The sequence below is a fragment of the Mobula birostris genome, chromosome 8 (genome assembly GCF_030028105.1).
Source record: "Mobula birostris isolate sMobBir1 chromosome 8, sMobBir1.hap1, whole genome shotgun sequence".
Lineage (NCBI taxonomy): Eukaryota > Metazoa > Chordata > Chondrichthyes > Myliobatiformes > Myliobatidae > Mobula > Mobula birostris.
In genome coordinates, this window is record NC_092377.1 from 94,882,989 (window position 1) to 94,903,951 (window position 20,963).

The window sequence follows — 20,963 nt, forward strand, 5'->3', positions numbered from 1 at the left end:
GGATCTGGTTCGGAGGGGCTGAGGCGTGCAACAAGAACTGGCAGGAGCGGACTGCCAAGGTGAAACAGAAACTGGGACTGTGGGGAGGGCGCTCCCTGTCGATAACGGGCAAGAACCTGGTCATCAGGTGTGAGGTGCTCTCAGGGCTGCTGTACTTGGCGCAGGTCTGGCCCGTCCCCCGCTCCTACAGCTCGGAAATCACCCGGGCTGTCTTCAGATTCGTCTGGGGATCCAAGATGGAGCGGGTGAGACGGACCGCCATGCACAAGTCCCTGGACAACGGGGGCAAGAACGTCCCCAATGTCGCCCTCACCCTGATGGCCAGCTTCGTATGTGGCTGCATCAGGTTGTGTGTAGAGCCCAGGTATGTGGGCACCAAGTACCACTATGTGCCCAGGTTCTACTTGTCGCCCTGGCTACGAAGGATGGGTCTGGCCCCACTCCCGCGCAACGCCCCAGTCAGCTGGTCGTTGCCGGCATACCTATCCCACGTAGCAAAGTTCTTCCAGGAGAACGCCTTTGACCACAAGGCCATCAGGCAGTGATCGGCACAAAGTGTCCTGCAGGCACTGCGGGAGAAGGACGTGATGGACACAGTGGGGTGGTTCCCTGAGCAGACTGTCCAGTTCATCTGGCAAAATGCCTCATCGCCAGATCTCACCAACAGGCACCAAGACCTCGCCTGGCTGGCGGTGAGAGGGGCCCTCCCAGTCAGAGCCCTCCTGTACGCCCGGAATGTCGTCCCCGCACCCCACTGCCCACGGGAGGACTGCAGTGAGGAGGAGTCTGTGACCCACCTCTTTGCACACTGCCAGTTCGCAGAGAGGGTGTGGAGGAGGATGGACGGGCTAGTGTCACGTTTTATCCCCAGCAGCTGCGTAACAGAGGACTCTCTGATCTACGGGCTGTTCCCGGGGACGCACACGGAGACCAACATCCGGTGCTGCTGGCAGATCATCAACTCGGTGAAAGACGCTCTTTGGTCAGCCCGAAACTTGATGATCTACCAGCACATGGAGATGTCCGTGGGAGAATGCTGCCGACTGGCACACTCTCGGCTGCAGGAGTACGTGCTGAGGGACGCACTGAAACTTGGTGCAGCCACCGCAAGGGCCCGGTGGGGAAGGACCACAGTATAGGTTTTCTCCACCCGTGGGAGTGGGAGGGGTCGGTGGGCGAGGAGTATACCCCTCAACAATGAGATGCTAAGCTGAACTACTGGAGTGCCACGTGGGTGGCTATAAACACGGATATTTTACTGAGTATAATGGAAACGTATGTAAAGGATGAAAAGTTATTGAATGGTTTATTGTATATATTTATTTTTGAATAAAGTATATTTTGAAATATATAAAAAAAAATATGATTAGAAGGCATTGTGGGACCAGGACAAGTTCTCTGAATGTATAGGTGAAAACATGAGCAGTTGGTGGGTGGGGGGGGGGTGGGTGGAGTCCATTACAGGACAGCAAAACCTCCAAGAGGAAATTGGAGGAAAGCATTACCCTTAGAGTCAGGACTGTCTCAGCTGACTGAAACCATTTATAGAGGAAGCAGTGTTCCAGCAACCACCTCCCTAAAGTGTCGAGTCTGTCAGCAGGCACAATTACTGGAAGGGTAGAGGACTTGAGTGATGGTACTATTGATACTGTTACCATAAGACATAGGAGCAAAATTAGGACAATCAGCCCACTGAGTCTGCTCTGCCATCCCATCTTGGCTGATTTATTATCCCTCTCTACACCATTCTCGTGCCTTTTCCCTGTAACCTTGCTGATCAAGAACCTATCAACCTCCACTCTAAATATACCCAATGACTTGTCCTCCAGAGCCTTCTGTGGCAATGAATTCCACAGATTCGCCATCCTCTGGCTGAAGAAATTCCTCTTTATCTCTGTTTTAAAGGGATGTCTTTGTATTCTGAGGCTGTCCTCTGCTCCTAAATTCCCCCAGTTAAGGAAACATCCTCTCCATTGTTACATACTTCATGGATATCTTATGATTGTCTTATGAGGATGGTGTAATGGTCTTGTGGAGGTCACATAATGTAATTTTCCTGCTGATCTGAGGTCATGTGATGACCTGTTCTCACCAGGTGTATAAGTGTAGGCCCTTGGTGACGTATTAGTTTTCCCAGTTGAGTTTTAAGTTTAGTTTGTCAGTTACTCCACATTGCTGCATATTTTTTTTATGACGCAGTTTTGTTTTAAAACGGAGTTTTACTTACTATTGTAAGGTACAGAAGTGTTGGGCCGGTAGTTTCACCAATAGCTGCCAGATTTGTTGATGTACCTTTTCAGTAATATTGGGGAGTGAAGACGGGAACCTGAAGGAGTTGTTTGGTGGTTTTGGACAGGATCGACCATTATTGAATTCGTTCAAGTAAGAGTGATCTGCATGAGATAACCTCTACTAAAAGAAGCAGAAAAGCTTATGCTGTATCTAGTCTATTCTACAGAGAAAAAGGTCAGTGCCTTTAAACCGTTTTATTGGCTTGCTTGACTGCTGAGCCTCGCGTATTTTTCTATCACACAGTTCTTTAATAAGGACTCAAATATCCCCTAAACCGATGTACCCTTTCAAAATTAAAGTCGTACTTTATCATTACTCATTCGGTTTCGATTGTTATCCTTTTTTCTTCCAATTGCATCAGCTCTTGGTCATGGGATGCCAAAACCTCTTCAACATCATCTTCGTCAACTTCCACAAGCCAAACTTACTTTGTCCTTACTTCGTTCACCACGATCAAAAGGCTTAATTATGTCTAGTTTTACCGTAAGTGTAACACCCTTATGAGCTCTTTCAGGCTTTTCCGATACCACAGAACTCATCTTGCAAACGGCTGCTCACAGGCTCGTGTTTAAGCAATGCTGGTGAGAATCCGGGGGAGAGCGGCTGCTCGGGACGCGCTGCTTTTTATCGCGCGCTGAATTTTTTTTCGTAACAGTGAAAACACCTTCTGAAAGCGAAAATAGGGTACTAATGTAGGTCTTTCGTAACAGTGAGGTTTCATAAAACGAATGTTCGAAAAGCAGGGGACACCTGTACTCCAATTCGGTCTGACCAATGCCTTTATAAAGCCTCAGCATTACCTCCTTCCTTTTATATTCTAATCCGCTTGAAATGAATGTTAATATTGAATTTGCTTTCCTTACCACCAACTCAACCTGCACGTTAACCTTTAGGATATCCTACACAAGGAATTCCAAGTCCCTCTTCACCTCTGATTTCTGAATTTCCTTTCTGTTTTGAAAGCAGAGTCTGTTTAGAAAAAATATTCTATGTCATTATTCCTTGTACCAAATCAGCACTACTACAAGAGTAGTTTTCAGAGAGATTCCAGTGGTATGACACTGATTACAGCCTTTAGAAAGTACATTTCCTGTCAGTATTGATTTAGCACTAGAATCTGTACAAATAGAACTCCTTAATGTTCAGACAATCGGAGCATTGAATAATAACTTTAGTGAAAGTGATTTGATGGCATACTATAAGCAACCCCAAGTGACAATTTTTCATGTTTGCAAGGAATTGCACGGAGCCTTATTACCATATTCAGCAGCACATGCATTTGTGAACAGTTGTCAAATCAAGGTCAGGTCAAGACTGTCTAATGTACTTCTGCCTGTTGGAATATACACACCGCTGCCTCCAGTATGACTCCAGACTGCTATGTTTTGTAACTCCAAGACACAAAAACTAGTTGAAAGGAAAACAAGGAGCCAGGAGATAAATGTGTTGTTCGTTTTTATTTTAAGCAAGGCACACACATATCAAGTAGCATCATGATGTATGCAATTCACGTAATTTTACATACAGTATAATCTGTAATGAATTATTTAAACAATCAAGAATGCTTCATCAAACAGTATATTTATAATATTACTTATTACTGAATTATTAGATACACAGCACAGACATTGTATAGTCAGTGAGAAAAAAGCAAGTAATCACACTTCTTGCTCCGTTAGACACAGGAGAGCAAGTATGTGCTTGTTAATGGCTGTTGGTTTTCTTAAAAAAAATGTTTGGGGATCCCTGCTTTGCAAGTAATTCATTTAACTGAAATTCCCTTTTCCATGAAAACTCTGGCATCTGTGAGTAATTTGGTATCTTTTAGCACAGTGCTGTTAGTTACACAGAAATACCAAAAAAAGCCAGTGGTCTTTACCTGCAAAATCAGGGTCTGTGACATCTGGTAATAAATTAAATGAAATTCACTGGCAGTAGGTGTAGTACCAGATGATTGGAAGGTGGCAAATGTTATTCCTTTGTTCAAGAAGTGGGGAGGGGGGGATGGATAATCCTGGGAATTATAGAGCAGTGATTCTTCCTTCAGTGGTGGGCAAATTTTTGAGGAAAATTTGAGGATTTACAAGCATTTGGAGAAGCATAGTTTGATTAGGGATGGACAGCATGGCTTTGTGAGGGGTAGGCCATGTCTCAGGAGCCTAATTGAATTCTTTGAGGATGTGACAAAGCACATTGATGATGGTTGAGCAGTGGGTGTGGCGATTGATAAGGTTCTCTATGGTCGGCTCTTTTAGAAAGTCATGGGGCATGAGAGATAGGGAAAATTGGCTGTGTGGATTCAGAATTGGCTTGTCCATTGAAGGCCTCTGGTTGTAGATGGAGCATATTCTGCCTGGAGGTTAGTAACCAGTGGTGTTCCATTTGCAGTGATCTGTTCTGGGACCCCTGCGCTAATTTTTATAAATGACTTGGATGAGGAAGTGGAAGGGTTAGTAAGTTTTCAGGTGATACGAAGGTTGATGTAGTTTTGGATAATGTAGAAAGTTGTCGTAGGGGGCAACGGGACATTGACAGGATACAGAACTGGGCTGAGAGGTGGCAGATGGAGTTCAACCCAGAGAAGTGTGAAGAAATTCACTTTGGAAGTTAGAATTTCAATGCTGAACACAGAATTAATGGCAGGATTCCGAGCAGAGTGGAGGAACTGAGGAATAGGTCAGTGGGACTAGGCAGAAAATGGTTCGGCACAGCCAAGAAGGGCCAAAAGGCCTGTTTCTGTGCTGTAGTTTTTCTGTCGTTTCTATGATATTGGGGTTCACGTCCATAGACCCCTTAAAGTTGCTGCACAAGTTGATAGGGTTGTTAAGAAGGCGTATGGCATGTTGTCCTTCATTAGTCAGATGGTTCAGTTCAAGTGCCGTCAGGTAATGTTACGGCTCTATAAAACCCTGGTTAGACCACACTGGGAATATTGGGTTCATTTCTGGTTGCCTCATTATAGGAAGGATGTAGAAGCTTTAGAGAGTGTGCAGAGGAGATTTACCAGGATGCTGCCTGGATTAGAGAGCTTGTCTTATCAGGATATGTTGAATGATTTGAGCTTTTCTCTTTGGAGTGGAGGAGGATGAGAGTTGACTTAATAGAGGTATACAGAATGATAAGAGGCTTAGATAGAGTGGAAAACAGTCATTTTCTCAGAGCGGAAATGGGTGTATGAGTGGGCAAATTTTAAGATGGTTAGAGGAAAGTAAAGGGGGGATATCAGAGGTAGGTTTTTTTTTAAAACAGAGTGGTGGGTGTGTGGAATGCCCTTTCATGGGTGGGGGTGGAGGCAGATACATTAGGGATGTTTAGTAAACTCTTAGAAACTTGAATGATAGAAAAATGGAAGGCCAAGTAGGAGGGAAGGATTAGATTTATCTTGGGAGTAAGTTAAAAGGTTGGCACAACATCGTGGGCTGAAGTGCCTGTTCTGTGCTCCAGAAATGTGAAGTTGTGTATTTTTGAAATTAGATAGGGCAAAATTTGCACAGTGAATAGCAGCTTTTGTTGAACAGAGAGACCTTGAGGTACAAGTGTCAATTTCAAGAGGCAACACATGTAAGCAGTGTGGTGAGGAAGAGAAATGGCATGCTTGCCTTCGTCAGCTGAGGCACTAAGAGTAAGAATTGTTAGAGATGTACAGAATGTTGGTTATGCTGCATTTGGAATATGGGGTTTATTTCAGGTCACTACGCTGCAGGAAAGAAATGATTAAGCCAGGGTGCAGAAAATAATCATAAGGATGTTGCATGGTTTGGAAAGCTTCATTATATGGAAAGATAAGAAAAGCTGGGCCTGTTTTCCCTAGATTGAAGGAGGCAGGGAAGTGACATAACAAGGGTATGTAAAATAATGAGAAGCATTGATGGGATAGATAGGGATTGTTTGTTTCCCATGGTAGGGGTGTCTAAAGCTAGAGGGACAAGGTTTAAAGGAGATCTGGGGAGTATATATTTTTCCACACAGAATTGTTAGCTGAAGTGAGCTGCCAGAAGAGGTGGGGAGTCAGTAACTTAACACTTAAGAGGCATCTGGACAGGTACTTGAATGAGCACGGGGGCATAGACATTGCATTTGCCTTCCTTACTACCGACTCAACTTGCAAGTTTACCTTTAGGGAATCCTGCACGGGGGACTTGCAAGTCCCTCTGCATCTCTGATTTCTGAATTTGATGCCTGTTTAGAAAACGATGGCTGGTTCTTTGCTTGCAAAGATGAGGAGGGAGGAAGAGTCCTCAGGAGCAACAGCAAGTTCCCTGGTGACTGTAGAGGCCAGTTCTGGATCTACAGACTCTGGAGCAGTGAGGAGGGACACAGGTATGGCTGGGATACGGGCGCTTGGATAGTAGGATCCTTCCTGCATCTCCACTTTTCTTTAGCAGTCGCTCTTCTGGATTCCTCAAAGTTCTTGGCTGCTCCGTGGATCAGCGTTACCCAGTGGTCTCTGTCACAAGCCCGCTGCTGCCACTTGTTAACCTCTATTTGCGTGAGAGAGCTGCTGTTTAAGTTGGTCTTGTACCTCTTGAGCGGGGCACCTTGGTCTCTCTTGCCCTGAGAGAGTTTTCAGTAGAGTACTGTTTTCATTTAGAAATGCTTTACTCTGCTTTATTCCTGGAATATAACTAGAATATTCCTTTCATTTTTCATTTTAAAAATCTTTTTTATTAATTATTATTAAAAATTAAAAATGCATTAAGGTAATCAAGTCAGTATGTACAATGAAGAATTAAATTAGCAAATAACTGATTAACAAAGCTATACAATATATCAATAATAATAAGAAAAAATAAAGTGTTAAGAATATTCTTTTGAAAGAAAAAAAGAGAGAAAAAAAAAACCCCTACTAACTAAGAGGAAAAAGCCCTACCAACTAAAAAAAAAGGAAAAAAACCCCATTGGGAGCACAGCCCTGGAGCTATACGCCATACAAGCTTCCATAAAAGGAAAAACATCAATCCGCCAACTCAAATCCATTTAAACAAAAATTGGAAGGAAAGCATATTAATTAACTCAAATCAGATGACAATAGCGGGCAAATGAATCCCACCTTTTCTCGAAATCAAATCGAGGATCAAAAGTTTGACTTCTGATTTTCTCCAAACTAAGATATAGCATCACCTGAGAGATCCGAATATTCCTAATATAACTGGAATTCTGGTGACATTTTTATCATCGTTGATAATAAGGAAAAATCTCATCTATGCAACATATAATCACAGTATCAGTTGCAATGTTTAGGCTTTACTTCACTTTTTTAATATTTACTTAGCTGTAACATCTCAGATCAGAGAACAAATTTTCTTTTTCCCCATGTAAGACGAATAAAAATTGGAACACACTAAATCAGATAAGAAGTGTTGATGCGTTTCCTCCAGTCGCCTTGTATTAGCAATTTCTGCCCTAGGAAGAGTGTTTGACTATTCGCCCTGTCTGTGTCTCATATCATCTTGTACACCACCATATAATCACCTCTCATTCTCCTTCATCACTCCAAAGAGAATAACCCTAGCTCACAGCCTATCTTCATCAGACATTCACTAGTCCAGGCAGCATCCTGAGTAAATCTTCTTTGCACCCTTTCTAAAGCTTCCTCCAATAATGAGATGACCAGAACTGAGCACAATTCTCCAAGTGTGGTCTAACCAGGGTTTTATAGAGCTGCTACATTACCTCACAGCTCTTGAACTCAATCTCCTGACTAATGAATTTTATTTATGATAGTGGGAATCAGCTGTGGATAATAAATGAACATATTCCCTATTTACAAGCAATTACACTCAGAATACTTAACAGGTTGTATAGAATGTTAGGCCATCTTAGTCAGAATGTTATGCAAAATGTTAATTATTTCATTGGGCAATGGATAACGCTGCCCTCTGTGCATAGATTCTGAAACATTGTACTAGTTTATAACGGTAGAATTACAGGTGTGACCTCACCAATGTCCTCCACAGCTGTAACACTATGTGCCAACATTTGAAATAATTCAGTTGTTGAATTGTGTAGGTTTTGTTGTACCTTTGATTTTACAAGTTTCGGTGGCATGATATTAGATTCTTTGAGTAACTTAGCCTAATTCTGGGCTCTACAGATTAAGAACAGCATTAAGAACTTAAATATTGCAGGGAAGATTTATTAGAATGGTAATTCTATAAAGTGACTAGACTGGAGAGCTAGGATGTGTTTAGAGCAGAGCAGGTTGAGGAGATTTTATGGTGTTCAGATCGTGAAGGGCCTGGTGAAGGTAATTGGGAACAGCTTTTTCTTTTGGTGGAACCAGAGGATTAGATTTAAGGTGGTGGTTTGGAAAAATTATTTGCATGCGGTGGATGCTAATAGTGTGAAATTCACTATTGGAAAGGATGCTAGGAGGCGATTAAGGTTTCAGTAAAGAACTGGACAAGAACTTGAAGGAAAAATACTTGAGGTATCAGAAATAGAAATGGTAGTGGTGACCAACAGGATTGCTGTGGCAAAGGCTAAAGACATTGAATTCATTTTTTAAGTTAACTTTGAATGTAATGACCATGAACATCAAAAGATGTATTGTTTCTTCCTTTTTATATAGCTATATTATAAATAAAGTTGATTTTTGAAATTTAAAAGAAAAGATAGTGTTTTTATCATCTCATAAATGTCAGTTGCTGAGAATAGGCAGTTGCTCTGCTGTCACCCAGTGGTACTACCGTGTTACTGTTCACACATCCTGGTTCAGTTTTAACTGTCGATTTGATAAATGGGACGTTATCATTTTTTGGCCATGACAGTATTTCAAGCTTACTGACAAAAGGACAGGATGCCCTTGTGACAGGAAGGATGTTGTATCGTATTTCCCCAGGGTTCCATGGCAGACCCTTTCAATGATTTGGATAAATGTAAAGATCGTAACTAAGAAATTTAAAGACATTAAAATTGACCTTGTTGATGGTAAAGGCATCAACTAATGGAAGGTATCACTGAGCAAGTGACTGCAGAAGTGGTGAACAAAATTCAGTCCACAGATAAGTGAGAAAATGCTCTGGGGAGTTGGGAGGAGTAAGCAAGACAAATGAATCAATGATTTTAAACGAGCCTGTGGAATTTGAGGCTGTTTATAGTTTCTGCACTTTTAAGGGGTCCCAAATGGCCTCTTTCTGCCAAGACTATCAGGTTCCACATGTAATGGTAAATGAGCTTCTGTATGTTTGTTGATGGTGCCCAGTTTTCCTCTTGATCTCTCTTCATCCTTAAAGATTACATAGGAACATAGAAAACCTACAACACAATACAGGCCCTTCGGCCCACAAAGTTGTGCCGAACATGTCCCTACCTTAGAAATTACTAGGCTTACTGATAGCCCTCTATCTTTCTAAGCTCCATGTACCTATCCAAAAGTCTCTTAAAAGACCCTATCGTATCCACCTCTACCATTGCCAGCAGCCCATTCCACGCACTCACCACTCTTTGCGTTTTTAAAAAAAAAACTTAACCCTGACATCTCCTCTGTACCTACTTCCCAGCACCTTAAACCTGTGTCCTCTTGTGGCAACCATTTCAGCCCTGGGAAAAAGCCTCTGACTATCCACACGATCAATGCCTCTCATCATCTTATACACCCCTGTCAGGTCACCTCTCATCCTCTGTCGCTCCAAGGAGAAAATGCCGAATTCACTCAATCTATTCTCATAAGGCATGCTCCCCAATCCAGGCAACATCCTTGTAAATCTCCTCTGCACCCTTTCTATGGTTTCCATTAATGTGTGAGATGGGAATTAAAGGGAAATCCTGAATGCAAGCAAGAAACTGTGCATTAGAAAATGACTGAGAACAAAGAATTTGTATTGGGTTGGGGAGTCTAACTACCTTGAGTTTTTAAAATTATAGGGTGCATTGGCAATGCCATTTTATTGCATAATCCCAATGCCTCAAATATGTGCTTTTGGCCATTTTTACCTTTTAATTGTTGCATTCTTTTTTTAGTAATTATAAAAAGCAAAATATTACAATGTGAAACAATCTAAATACTGGAACATTGGAAATAGAACAAAAAGTGCTCTACATTATATTGCCACATCTATGAAGAAAGCTAAAGTTTCAAGTAAATGATTTTAAGCTGTTCTTATAGTAGGTCATCAGTTGGAAATGTGAACTTTCCCTATAAAGGCATGTGAGTGGCTTCGTGGTAATTTGGTTTATGCAATTTCTTCACAGGGCCAGTGATCACCAGTGGGGTTCAATTTCAGCTGCAGTCTGTAAGGAGTCTATATGTTCTCCCTGTGACTACATGGGTTTCCTGCAGGTGCTGTGGTTTCTTCCCACATTCCAAACACCTTCTCCTCTCCTCACCTTTTTTTCCAGACATTTTCCCTCTTTTCCAGTCATGAAGAGGGGTCTTGCCCCAAAATGTCAACTATTTGTGCTTTCTCCTGGAATCTGCCTGACCTGGTGCACTTCTCCAGCATTTTGTGTATGTTATCTTGGATTTCCAGCATCTGCAGAATTTTTATTTTTGACACTGTGGGCTGCTCGCCCGCACAATCCTGTGTTGGTCTTTGATGCAAAAACAACGTAATTCATAGTATGTTTTGACGTGCAAGTGACAAATAAATCTAATATATAAAGAGGCCAGGGTCTCGGCCTGAAACGTCGACTGCACCTCTTCCTACAGCTGCTGCTTGGCCTTCTGCGTTCACCAGCAACTTTGATGTGTGTTGTTTGAATTTCCAGCATCTGCAGAATTCCTGTTGTTTAATATATAAAGAGACCTGATTTGCTGAGTAATTCATTCATATTTTGTTATTTTTAGTTCATCTTAACCATTCTGTTTTTCTGTGTGTGCTGGTTCTGATGGAAGACCAAGCAACACAAATCAACATCATAACTTGGCTGTGTCTGTTCTTTCAAGCTCATCAGCTTGGGGTTGGCCTGACTTTGCAATTCCAGCAAAGAAAGTTTGAAACAGTTAGCAATAATAACAGCAACTAAATATTCTGGAAAAACTTCAGTGACGATAAAGGAGGGAAAATAGTTGAAATGCTTTCAGTTTCTGAGCCAAAATAATAAAGAATCAGTTGTACTATCATACTGTTCTCTGCTCGGGGATTCATACTGTCCTGCCCGAAGAACCATGAAGTTGATCTCTAGTTTGGGAGTTTGAGGTTGTGAGGAAGGATGAGAGTCATTTTTTTTCCAGCTTTTAAAAGCATCTAGAAGATTATCTTGGAGACATTTACATGTTCTACTATGAAAAAGCACCAGAAGGTATTACAGTCAACAGTTTTATGATATCAAATGCAAATGTAGGATTTAAGTTTGGATCAAATCCCATATTTAGATTAAATAATTTTAGGTTTAAATCTCACTTTCCCAGATAGTGGAGAAAGTGAAAACTTCAGGATCGTGAATTGTGCAATGGGGACTTTGTATCTGTATGAGCAGGCCAAATGGCTGCTGCTGTTTTCTTGGGAGAAAATGTTAATTTCAGTTGACTGGCATCAGCAATGCATGTCTAGAGAAGTGGGGAGTCTCCCTGTGTGATAGCAATGTTAAAACTATGGTTACCTTTCCAGTATTAATGTGTTTTTTATATATGAATCAAAGCTGAATAATTTGAGTAGGCCAGTTCTTTTGCATTTGATTCAGTTACCTACACCGTGGTATCCCTGCCTTAAACGGAATTCGTTTTTTATCCAAGTTTGTATGTACTTTATGTCAATTAACTTGGGCTGGACCTTACTGCTTTTTTGCATTTACAAATGTATCGCTGTCTTGCTGTGAGATACGTGTTTCTTGTAAACAGTGCTTCTAAGTCCTGATAGTTGTGCAGAAAACACCTGATTGAAACAACATAAATCAGACTATCTTTTGGGTTTGTTTTAATCACAGTGATGACGTACATACAGGACCACCCCAGCATGAGAACACCTGACTGTGTACAGCCCGTATATAGGAGTGAATGGTCGGTAGACTGGCTGGCTGGATTTGTCAGCTGCTAGAATCCTCTGCTATGAAGGAACCTAACCCTGTTATAATCTGGGGTTGATTTGTACTTTGACCAGTCACTTCATGATCTTGCGTCACTTCCAACTAAATCAATTTATCATCTACGTTTAGTGTGGTACTGTGCTGCGCTATTAGTCAAGAGGCCTGAATTAATAATACAGAAAAGTTCAGATTTCACACTGACAATGGGACATCTCTGCACCATCTTCCATAAGTGGGACTTCCCGGTGGGCAAACTTTTTAATTCAGATTCCCATTCCGATGTGTAGGTCCATTGATTTCTCCTGTTCTAAGATGAGACCACCCTTGGTGGAAGTGCAACAGCTTGCATTCTGCCTGGGTAGCCTCCAACCTGATGGCATGAACATTGATTTCTCTTTCTGGTAAACAAATCGGCATTCCCACTCTGACCTTTCACCTCTTTTCACCTGCCTGTTACTTCCCCCTGGGTCCCCCCCTCCTCCTGTTTCTCATTTGGTCCATTCTCCTCTCCTCTCAGTTTCCTTCCTTCACCAACCCTTGACCTTTCCCACCCACCTGCCTTCACCTATCATCTTCTAGCTAGCCTCTTACCTTTTTATTCTGACATTTTCCCCTTTCCTTCTTAGTCCTGAAGAGGGGTTTTGGCACGGAGCATCAACTGTTCGGTCATTTACATAATTGCTGCCTGACCTGCTGAGTTCCTCCAGCCTTCTTGTGTGTGTTGCAATGGGAATTTAAATTGGATTGTTTTGTAAATTTGTAAATAAAAATCTTTCTGTAACAAACCAACTAATTCACCTTAACGCTTAACAAGGCAAGTGCATGGAGAGAAGAGCCACGTTCTCTTCTCACTGCTGCCATTGGGAAGGAGGTACATGAGCCTTGGTTCCCACACCAGGTTCAGGAACAATTATTAACTACAGCCTTCAGACTCCTGAACCAGTGTGGGAAACTTTACCAGACTCCACTCTGAATGGATGCCAGACTCTACAACTCATGTTCTTGGTGTTATTTGTCTGTCTGTCTTATCTTTTTTTATTTGCACAGTTGGTCTTTTACACTTTGGTTGTTTGTCAGTCTGTGTGTAGTTTTTCATTAATTCTATTGTATTTCACTGCTCTGTGAATGCCTGCAAGAAAATGGACTCAAGGTAATATATGGTGATGTGCTGTATATGTACAGTACTTTGATAATAAATTTACTTTGAACTTTAGGAAAAGAAGCTGTACCTATCTTTTCTGATGTTTGTCAGTCTCTCATCAGTGTGGTTTACTCACATGCACTTTTACTTTTTAAAGATTTTTGCATAGTAGGGGAATTAAGGGTTATGGGGAAAAGGCAGGTAGGTGGAGATGAGTCCATGGCCAGCTCAGTTATAATCGTAGTGAATGACGGAGCAGGCTCAACAGGCAAGATGGCCTACTCCTGCTCCTATTTCTTAGTTCTTATAATTGGGCCTGAGCTATAGGCCAGTGAATTATACTAAAATGATATCAAAAAGATATTTCAGATGGTCCTTGAGCATATCTTCTTGGACAATTGTGGAGGGAGAATAAAGACACTCACATTGCAAGAGAAAAATAAAATAAGCATTCTAATAGTTATTATATTTGCCAAACATTGGTGAGAATTGTTTTTCTCTTTATGATTTAGTTATTCAAACTTAATATTTGCAACAAGGTTTAATTTCTACTCTAATGAGACACTTCTGTGGAAAACTTCAGAACTGATTCAAGGCAAGTGAAAAATAATAATCTCCCCAATCTGCATGCAAGTTATGTTCTGCTCTGTGATGTTTTTCAGTTCTTTCTGCCACATTCTTACTGAATCACTAACTAGGCTTTTCTCTGCATCCTCACTGTTCCAACCATGTTGACACCGTGGCCAGGAAAACTCATCCAACACCCCTACTTCTCAGCGTACCTTCTGGTTTGGAGAGATCATATGGGTCCCCTCGTCAGAGAGTGCTGCAGTGAGCCAGTAGCAATGTGGTGATACAATTCAGCTGAATAAATCATGTTATCATTCGGTGAAGGCACATTTGTTAATGAATGTTATTTTATAATTCTTTTTCCCCAAGGGACCAGGATTTAGAAATTTACCAGCCTATGCCTTCATAATTTTACAGCCTGAGACTCCAACTAAAGCCAAACATTTTTCTTGATTGCTGTTTTTTCCCCCTCTGAAGGGTGGGGGTGGGGGAATGAACTCTCCCAATGATGTTCAGGGTGTGGAAATGTGCACCTTTGCATTTTGTTTTCTTGAAGGAATTTGAATGCTGTGTTCAAATTTTTTTGCTACTACAACAAAATTAGATTTAAGTTAAAGCTTTAAGTAGTTTATGTTTAACCCGGTGAGGTTTTGTTTTGTAGTCTCAAATTCTGATTATGCAAGGACCTCTGAGGCAACATTAGAAATAGGTAAAGGTTGTTACTTGGATAGTTGACACAGAATTTCATGTTTTCTGCAATATTAATGTTAATTAGGACTTGCAGCTTTTTAAAGGAACATTGTTATAGTAGACACAATGTAAAGCTCCAATTCTTCCAAAATAGTACGTAATGTAAATTAGTTATTTAATATTGTGATATTGAATGAGCCATGTGGGACTGGATTGTAGATATCAGAACGACACAAAAATCTAGAGCGGTTTCTCAGAAATCAATGTATGTCGAGGTTTTTTTTACTGTTGACACTTCAAATGGCCACTTGTGGGATGTGGGATGGCTACCTAGGTGCTATCTAGGTTTTGTTTCTTTCTGATAGTATTTTTATGGAAAAGTTGCTTCTGCTTGGATCTGAGATCATTTCACAGATTCAAAAGCATCTGCAGCCAGTTTGAGTTGGCATTAGGGGCCAAGGTTAACTGCACAAAAGGTGAGGCCATGCTCTTTGGCAACTGGCCCAAGTGGTCCAGTAACCCCTTCACCATCAGGTCCAATTACGTGAAGATGCCGGAGATCTGGTTTGCAGGGGCCGATGTGTACAACAAGAATTGGCTGGAGCGGAATGGGAAGGTAAAGAGAAATTTGGAATGTGTGGAGGGCACTCCCTTATTGGTAACCGAGAAGAACCTGATCATCAGGTGAGAGGTGCTCTCAGGGCTACTGTACTTGGCACAGATGTGACCAGTCCCCTACTCTTCCAGCTTGGGAGTCACCCAAGATGTCTTCAAGTTCATTTGGGAATCCAAGGTGGAGGAGGTCAGACGAGTCACAATGCACAAGTCCCTGGACAATGGAGGTTGTGTGTGGAACCTAAATATGTGGGCACCAATTACCACTATGTGCTGAGGTTCTATCTGTCTCCGGTATTGCGAAAAATAGGTCTGGCCCTGTTGCTGAGCAGTGTCCCAAACAGATTGACGTTGCTGCACTACCTGTCCTTTTCAGAAAAGTTCTTGTCGACCAATACCTTTAACGACAAGGCCAGCACAGAACATCCTGCAGGCATTGTAGGTGAAGGACTTGATGGACACAGTGGATTGTTTCCTGAGTAGACTGTCCAGACCATCTGACAGAATGCCTCACCAACAAGCACTCAAATGTTGCTTGGCTGGTGGTGAGAGGGGCCTTCCCAGTTGCATCCTTCCTGCATGCCCAGGGCATCACTCGCACAGTGCATAGCCTTTGGGATGGCTGTAGTGGAGAAGAGACAGTCCTGCTGGCCGGTTATCAACTCGGTCTGCCTGAAAGTGGTTGCTCTGCCAGCACGTGGAGATGTCCATGGAGGAATGCTGTCAATTGAGAACGTGCTGAGGGTCACACTGAGCTTGCTGCAGCCACAGCAAGGGCTTAGTGGGGAAGGACCATGATTTAGGGTTCTTCTGCTACTGGAGAAGGATGAGTTGCATTGCAGGAGGGAGTCCCTCAATTATTGTAATAGGATACCACCCCATGGGGCCACTTGAGTGCTGTTGTTTGGTTTGTAGGAATGTAATGAAAGCATTTGACTTTGAAAATGAATGAAAAGGCATGACATGATTTATTCTTGTGACTTTTTTTCATTATGAATAAAGTTTATTCTAATAAAAAAAGAATAACCAGTCAGGACCCCTTTCCCAATTGAAAAGACGTGTACAAAATATTTACCTGTGTTTCCCTGTGTGATTTACAGTAAGGATGTCTCATTTCTCTTATAAAATACTGAATGCTGTATTTGAAATAATCCATTTAATATATACAGTCCTTAGATAATGCATGTATCAGATACTGAATTGGTAAGAACAGATTTTTAATATTTCAAAAATAAACTTTCTTTAAAATATGTACAAGAATACAAAAGAAAATGCATGGCTGTCTATATGTTTATAGTATTTTAGCACATTCTGTGTACTAGGCACCATTGACTCTCATGTGACCTACTTGGATGACTTTTGACTTGGAAGACAAAAACTTCATGTACTTGAGAAGTCTTTGATGTCTGGTTGCAAGTGGATTGTGGTTCTTGCCTACAAAACCAATAGGCTTCAGGCAGGCTAAAAGGTACTGAGTTGATCTTCCAGCAACACTTGACATTCGTCTCAGTATTTGTACTTTTAAAAAGCCAGAGGTGAGAAAGCCCCCATGTTGTGCAGCTGCTCGGGATGAACTTGACAAAGTCCATTGCAACATGACACCTGTGTTTGTATAACTAGTCACAGCTTGATGCAGTCACCCAAGGGAGGCCACCAGGTTGAAAAGTTTGTTTCAAAAATGAACTATTTATTCAAATATGCAAATATTCTCATTAATTCAACAGCTTCCAAGTTTTCTCATATCCTCTATACTCATGTTATTAATTCATGAAATGTGTGGTGAAATCAATCCACCTTTAGGTACTATAAAACTTCTGAGGACTTGAACTGTAACAGTGCCAGGGTACATGAATCACGGTACAAAGACATGAAAACTAAGCAACACTGCTGGAGGAACTCAGTAGGCCAGGCAGCATCTATGGAAAACTTGATGTTTTGGGGCTGAAAGATGGGGCTTGAGAAGAAAGGCCATGAAAAGGGGCTACTGAAAGTTCAAGGAGATTTATGCTATCAAGTTGGAGGGTAATCAGAAGAATATTGTGTTGTGTGTGAGGGGGTGTGGTCTCATCACGGGACGAGGAGGTCACCACAAACTAAATATGCTAATAATGAGCATTCTTTTCTATTTTTTATGTAAAACAATCCCTACCTAAGCAGGGCATCAAAAAATTGTCTGAGACTCTGAGTGTTCCTCTCCACGGAAATCTTTAGTAAAAGGCGAAAGATTTATACGATCTGGAGAGAAACCAGAGTATACTGACTTTGAACGCAAACAACAGGAATTCTGCAGATGCTGGAAATTCAAGCAGCACACATCAAAGTTACTGGTGAACACAGCAGGCCAGGCAGCATCTGTAGGAAGAGGTGCAGTCGACGTTTCAGGCCGAGACCCTTCGTCAGGAATAACTGAAGGAAGAGTGAGGAAGGGATTTGAAAGTTGGAGGGGGAGATCCAAAATGATAGGAGAAGACAGGAGGGGGAGGGATAGAGCCAAGAGCTGGACAGGTGATAGGCAAAAGGGGATACGAGAGGATCATGGGACAGGAGGTCCGGGAAGAAAGATGGGGGGGCGGGGACCCAGAGGATGGGCAAGAGGTATATTCAGAGGGACAGAGGGAGAAAAAGGAGAGTGAGAGAAAGAATGTGTGCATAAAAATAAGTAACGGATGGGGTATGAGGGGGAGGTGGGGCCTTAGCGGGCAACACTTCACCTGTGAGTCGACTGGGGTGATATACTGCGTCCGGTGCTCCCAATGTGGCCTTTTATATATTGGCGAGACCCGACGCAGACTGGGAGACCGCTTTGCTGAACATCTACGCTCTGTCCGCCAGAGAAAGCAGGATCTCCCAGTGGCACACATTTTAATTCCACATCCCATTCCCATTCTGACATGTCTATCCACGGCCTCCTCTACTGTAAGGATGAAGCCACACTCAGGTTGGAGGAACAACACCTTATATTCCGTCTGGGTAGCCTCCAACCTGATGGCATGAACACCGACTTCTCTAACTTCCGCTAAGGCCCCACCTCCCCCTCGTACCCCATCTTGTTACTTATTTTTATGCACACATTCTTTCTCTCACTCTCCTTTTTCTCCCTCTGTCCCTCTGAATATACCTCTTGCCCATCCTCTGGGTTCCCCCCCCTTGTCTTTTTTCCCGGACCTCCTGTCCCATGATCCTCTCATATCCCTTTTGCCAATCACCTGTCCAGCTCTTGGCTCCATCCCTCCCCCTCCTGTCTTCTCCTATCATTTCGGATCTCCCCCTCCCCCTCCAACTTTCAAATCCCTCACTCACTCTTCCTTCAGTTAGTCCTGACGAAGGGTCTCGGCCTGCAACGTCGACTGTACCTCCTCCTAGAGATGCTTTTTTTTTTCCAAAAATACTTTATTCAGAAATATTACAAAATAAAAATAATTACATACAGAAAAAGAAAACCATTCGTTGACTGTGAGTCCTTATTCAATACAGTTACTAACAATAAAATTTTGCGTTGACTCTGTTCATTTACAAATGAAAGATGTTTACAGTAAATCATGCGTTTCCTCTCAACTCTGGGTCAAGTGTTAAGACTTATTAACAATCAAAATTTTCAACAATAAAGGCAGGCAATGGCTCTAATACTTTCCCAAATTGACAATTGCACCCACTCCTTGGGCACCATGTTGATTATCTGTCCATACCGCTGATGAGGGTAGGTCTCCTCCCCACCCAACCTCTCCCCCTCCTACGGGTGATGAACATTAAACTGTGGTCCTTCCCCACCGGGCCTTCGCGGTGGCTGCACCAAGTTTGAGTGCATCCCTCAGAACGTACTCCTGCAGACGAGAGTGTGCCAGTCGGCAGCATTCAGTCACGGACATCTCCGTCAGCTGGCAGGCCATCAAGTTTCGGGCCGACCAAAGAGCGTCTTTCACCGAATTGATGATCTGCCAGCAGCACCGGATGTTGGTCTCCGTGTGCGTCCCCGGGAACAGCCCGTAGATCACGGAGTCCTCGGTTACGCAGCTGCTGGGCATGAATCTTAGTACTGTCCCTTCCATTCTCTTCCACACCTTCTTTGCGAACCCACAGTGTGCAAAGAGGTGAGCCACTGACTCCACCCCATCACAGTCCTCCCGTGGGCAGTGGGGTGTGGAGGAACTGTTCCGGGCGTACAGGAGGGATCTGACTGGGAGGGCCCCTCTCACCGCCAGCCAGGCGAGGTCTTTGTGCCTGTTTGTGAGATCTGGCGATGAGGCATTTTGCCAGATGAACTGGACGGTCTGCTCAGGGAACCACGCCACTGTGTCCATCACGTCCTTCTCCTGCAGTGCCTGCAGGACCCTACGTGCCGACCACTGCCTGATGGCCCTGTGGTCAAATGCGTTGGTCTTGAAGAATTTTTCTACGAAGGACAGGTAAGAGGGCAACGACCAGCTGACGGGGGCGTTGCGCGGGAGTAGGGCCAGACCCATCCTTCGTAGCCAGGGCGACAGGTAGAACCTGGGCACATAGTAGTACTTTGTGCCCACGTATCTGGGATCCACGCACAACCTGATGCAGCCACACACGAAGCTGGCCATCAGGGTGAGGGCGATATTGGGGACGTTCTTGCCCCCATTGTCCAGGGACTTGTGCATGGCGGTCCGTCTCACCCGCTCCATCTTGGATCCCCAGACGAATCTGAAGACAGCCCGGGTGATTTCCGAGCTGTAGGAGCGGGGGACGGGCCAGACCTGCGCCAAGTACAGCAGCCCTGAGAGCACCTCACACCTGATGACCAGGTTCTTGCCCGTTATCGACAGGGAGCGCGCTCCCCACAGTCCCAGTTTCTGTTTCACCTTGGCAGTCCGCTCCCGCCAGTTCTTGTTGCACGCCTCGGCCCCCCCGAACCAGATCCCCAACACCTTCATGTGGTCAGACCTGATGGTGAAGGGGATGCTGGATCGGTCTGGCCAGTTGCCGAAGAGCATGGCTTCGCTCTTCGTGCGGTTGAGCCTGGCCCCCGTCGCTAGCTCGAACTGTTCGCAGATGCTGATCAGCCTGCGAACTGACCTCGGATCAGAGCAGAAGACGGTGACGTCGTCCATGTACAGGGAGGTTTTCACTTGGGTCCCTCCACTGCCTGGCAGCGTCACTCCTCTTATGCCCCCATCCCTCCTGATGGCCTCGGCAAAGGGCTCTATACAGCAGACAAACAAGACAGGGGAGAGGGGACAGCCCTGCCTGACTCCAGACCTGATGGGGAAGCTGTCTGTTTCCCACCCGTTCACCTGGACTGCACTACGGATGTCTGCGTAGAGCAGTCTGATCCAATTCCGGATTCCCTCCCCAAATCCCATTTTGGAGAGCACATCCGCCATGTACGTGTGCGATATCCTGTCGAAGGCTTTCTCCTGGTCCAAGCTGACCAGGCAGGCGTCCACCCCCGTCCTGCACGTAGGCGATGGTGTCCCTCAGCAGCGCGAGGCTGTCTGAGATCTTCCTGCCCGGTACAGCACAGGTTTGGTCCGGGTGGATCACCTGTCCCAGAGCAGACCTGACCCTGTTGGCGATAGCCTTGGACAGGATCTTGTAATCCACATTCAGGAGAGAGATGGGTCTCCAATTCCTAATGTCCTCCCTTTCCCCCTTCTGCTTGTAGATGAGGGTGATGATGCCCTTCCTCATGGACTCAGACATGCTACCCGCCAGAAGCATAGCA

At 43.6% G+C, this 20,963-nt stretch overlaps 1 protein-coding gene and 1 non-coding gene across 6 annotated transcripts in view; one reads left to right on the top strand and one right to left on the bottom strand.

Moving 5' to 3' along the window:
* map4k3a (mitogen-activated protein kinase kinase kinase kinase 3a) overlaps positions 1-20,963 on the top strand; it is a 265,585-nt gene that overhangs the window by 78,659 nt on the left and 165,963 nt on the right. The window lies entirely within an intron of this gene.
* On the bottom strand, positions 17,417-17,529 carry LOC140202379 (U5 spliceosomal RNA). The gene has a single exon (XR_011887094.1). It is a non-coding gene; the product is annotated as a U5 spliceosomal RNA (small nuclear RNA).